This window comes from Styela clava, chromosome 3 (genome assembly GCF_964204865.1).
Source record: "Styela clava chromosome 3, kaStyClav1.hap1.2, whole genome shotgun sequence".
In the NCBI taxonomy this organism is placed as follows: domain Eukaryota; kingdom Metazoa; phylum Chordata; class Ascidiacea; order Stolidobranchia; family Styelidae; genus Styela; species Styela clava.
This window is the reverse complement of record NC_135252.1, coordinates 15,675,948-15,680,577: the sequence shown is the minus strand read 5'-3', so window position 1 is coordinate 15,680,577 and position 4,630 is coordinate 15,675,948.

The following is a 4,630-nucleotide window of genomic DNA, read 5'->3' as shown; positions in this document are numbered from 1 at the left end:
AACACGAAGTCATAAAGGTGTTTCTTTATAACATTTATAATTAAAAAATAATTTAATCGTAGCCTACTGAGCAAATGTGATCTAACATTTTTGTGTATAAATTCAGTACCAGTATCCAGTCTCATGTGAATCAAATAAGATTGTATACTTTGATATGATAACAATATGTGAGTATTGCAATAAAATATTGCATACATGTCAAAAACATGTTTATATACGTGAATAACAATTGAAATTCCCAAAAAAATTAATATTTGTCGAAAAATTTAAACAAGAGCGGCTTTGTCAAAAACATTTTGAACAATGACTGATAGATGGAAAAAAACTCAATCAGTTTTCTAATAAAATACATTTAATACAACGCAATAAAGTAAGCACGAAAATCCGAAAAAAAAACCTTAAATTGACCCAAAATTTGAACAAGATCTGCACAAGACAAGCACAAAAAATATTTTAGGTATGGATTGATACCTTTATCATGTTTTCAAACAAATAAAAAAATTTGGAAAAAAAACGATCAATTTTCTAACAAAATACATTTAATACAACGCAAAAACGTGAATTTCACAGAAATACGAAAAATCGTTAAATTGACCCAAAATTTGAGCAAGATCCGCTTTTGGGGCTCAAAAACTATTATGGGTATGGATTGATACCTTCAGCATGTAATCAAACAAATAAAGAAATTGAGATAAAAACTCGATCAATTTTCTAACAAAATACATTTAATACAACACAATAACGTAAATTTTATTTAAAATCTGGATTATCGTTAAATTGACCCAAACTTTGAACAAGATCTGCCTTTGGGAATCAAAAAAACTTGGAGTATGGATTTATACCTTAGGCTTAGACATCTTTCTAATCAAATAAAAAAATCGGACAAAAAACCCTATCATTTTTCTAACAAAATACATTTAATAATACAACGCAATAACGTCAATTTCTTGAAAATCTAAAAAGTCGTTAAATTGACCCAAAATTTGAACAAGATAAGCCTTTGGGGCTCTATAAATATTTTGATTATGAATATCTGAATTCATCATCTTTTCAATCAAATAAAGAAATTGGAAAAAAACTTGATCAGTTTTCTAACAAAATACATTTAATACAACGCAAAAACGTAAATATCTTGAAAATCCGAAAAATCGTTAAATTTCCCAAAATTTGAACAAGGACTTCCTTTGGGGCTCAAAAAATATTCTTGAGTATGAATGGCTAGTTTCAATATCTTTCCAATCAAATAAAAAAAAAATAAAAAAAATCGATCAGTTTTTCAACAAAATACTTTCACTACTACCGCAATAATGTAAATTTCTCAAAAACCCGAAAAATCGTTAAATTCACCCAAAATTTGAACGAGACCTGCCTTTGGGGCTCAAAAAATATTTGAGTATGCATATCTGACTTCATCATCTTTCCAATCAAATGAAGAAATTAGAAAAAAAAAAATCGGTATTCTAACAAAATACATTTAATACAACGCAATAACGTAATTTCTTGAAAATCCGAACCATCGTTAAATTGACCCAAAATTCGAAAAAGAACTTCCTTTGGGGCTCAAAAAATATTTTGAGTATGAATGGCTAGTTTCAATATCTTTCCAATCAAATAACGAAATTAGAAAAAAATCGATCAGTTTTTGGATAAAATACTTTTAATACTACGCAATAACAGAAACTTTTTAAAAATTTGAAAAATCGTTAAAAATTTCTTGAAAATCCAAACTATCGTCAAATTGACCCAAAATTTGAAAAAGAACTGCCTTTGGGGCTTAAAAAATATTTTGAGTTTGGATAGCTAGTTTCAATATCTTTCCAATCAAATAACGAAATTAGAAAAAAATCGATCAGTTTTTGAACAAAATACTTTTAATACTACGCAATAACAGAAGTTTTTTAAAAATTTGAAAAATCGTTAAATCGACCCAAAATTTGAACAAGATCTGCTTTTGGGGTTCAAAAAATATTTTGAGTATGGATGGATGGATTCATCATCTTTTCAATCAAATTAGGAAATTGGGAAAAAACTTAACCAGTTTTGTAACAAAATACATTTAATACAACGCAATAACGTAAATTTCTTGAAAATCCGATCGTCAATTTAACAATTTTTTTTTTTGAATTTTTAGGAAATTCACGTTATTGCGTTGTTTTAAAAGTATTTTGTTGGAAAACTGATCTCTTTCTCCGAATTTCTTTATTTGATTGGAAAGATGTCTGAGGTATAAATCCATACCCAAAATATTTTTTGAGCACCAAATGCAGATCTGTTCAAATTTAGTGTCAATTTAACAAACTCCTCATTTTTTTTAAATACTACGTTATTTTATTGTAATAAATATAGTTTGTTGAACTCCTCCCTCGATCATATTTGCTTTGTGTAGTTAAATGCTACATATTTAACGTTCAATTTACAATTCTACATCTCTGTGATTATTAATTAAAAGTAATTCGCAAAGTGGAAACACGTTTTTATGACATCGTATATTTTGCTCCGGGATTTTGCTAGCATTTTGCTGATATGTGACAGTGGCAACATTGATATAAATCAGGGGTCGGCAACCTTTTGTCGCTCGCGGGCCAAGGCTCGGGTTGCAAGTCATTGGCGGGCCGCACATATTTTTAGAAAGTTGAAAAACCGAACGGGTGGTCCTTTTTATAATAAAAATCAAGCAGTGATACATCTCACGAATAGAATATAGATTTATTTCCTCATTGCATCTCATAAAATTTCATTTGAATATTTTCAGCGCCATTGAACCCTTTGCACTTAGCATCAACTTTTCTGCGTTCTGTTGCCATTTGCTTAATTATAATTAAATTATATGCTTATTAAATGAGTAATTGTGAATTATATAATTTTTAGGTTATAATATAATTTGTTCTAAAGAATATATTCGTCAAAACGGATGTTTTGTTACTATAATTTAGTGAAGCGTCGCGGGCCGGATTATAGTGCTCCGCGGGCTGGATCCGGCCCACAGGTTACCGGCCCCTAAATAAATTATATTATAATGGATTGCTATGGACAAAGCTATACATGGTGTACATCAGAGCACCATGTGTCACACATGTTATTGACTTCATCATAACCCAATACGCGAATGACCATATTGGCATATTTGCTTCTGTACTTTCATATTGGTCACCGTACATTTGAACCCATGTACATTCGAACCCATGTGTATATCCGTGGGTTCAATCTATATGCGGGTGCTAAAACTCATGGGTTAGGGTTAGTATGAGTTCAAATATCTGCAAAACAAAAAAAATTCCATAGGTGCAATAATATGCAGGTGCAATTGTCGTGGGTTCAAATGTACGTGGGTTCAAATGTACGGGAACCCTTCATATTATATCAAGTGGATAACAAACCCATATTCGACATAAACTGGTAAATGGACAAGAGGCCGTGGTTTGCCATATGATCTTATCGTCTTTCTTATCCCTCTGGATAAATGTGTAAATCCTAATTTTAAATTTAGTAATTTTATTATTCAACATTGATCTGAAATTAGGAGAAGTTTCTGTTGTGACAATAAATAATCCAGAAAAAAGAAATGCGTTCACAGATACTTGTGGTTATACACCTTTCATCATTTCACATCTTCTGGTTTATTTGTGGAGTATTTATAGCTATTAGAGCAATTTTATATTTTACCACGCTCAAGAATATTCGGTGCTTTCATATTCATGAATTTTGATTAACTCATAAAATATATGATTTTATCCCAAAATATTTTGAATTTTGTTCTGATTTTCTTTTTGCTGCAAATTCTTTGTGTCTCTGTTTTAATTTTAATGAAGCAAATGCTTATATTATAGATCAGCGTTTCCCAACCTTTTTTGGTCGCGGACTAATTTCTCACCGGCGAAAACCCTTGCGGACTCAAGGTGCGTTTAATGCAACCGTACTCTGTGTGAAGAAGCAATAAAACCAAACACAACGGAATTTGAACGAATTTAAAAATCGGAAATTCGCCGCAATTACGCGTCCGTTAAAAGAGCCGATTTTTTTAGTGTATAATGGCCTTTCCTGTCGCACTATATTCAATCCATGACAACGACGAGAATTTAAAATGTCTTTCTATTTTAATTGTATTCATGCCAACTCGTTGCCTCGACTTACGACAAGATGATAGCATTACTTCTTTAAAATGCCACAGCAATCTGCTAACATATTGCCCGATTATATTTAGTTTTGATACTTATTTTTAGAGATCTTGCAAATTTGTTATCGTCGTTAGGAAAATCCTACTATCTGCTATAAATTTCCAGAAAGTACAACGTGATTTAGTACTTATTAAAAATATATTTAAAGTATATTAGGAAATCAAAAATACATATTCATCGCCTTGCTTCATTATTAATTCAATGGTGATCATTTTAATCTGCGGTTGTGTTGACGAAATAAAAGTAATACTAATCAGAAAATATCAAGACAATCCGTGGAAACAAAAATGCGTGGTAGAGTGCAAGATTATATTTTGTTTTGATTCGTATTTTTGTGAATTCAACAAATCTGAGCTGTTCTTACAACACTTACGGCGCTTCAGTACTGTACGTAGCAATGTGGAAAATTAGGGAAAATTTGCAATGTCTCAAGAAGCGTTTTCAATCGGTGCGTA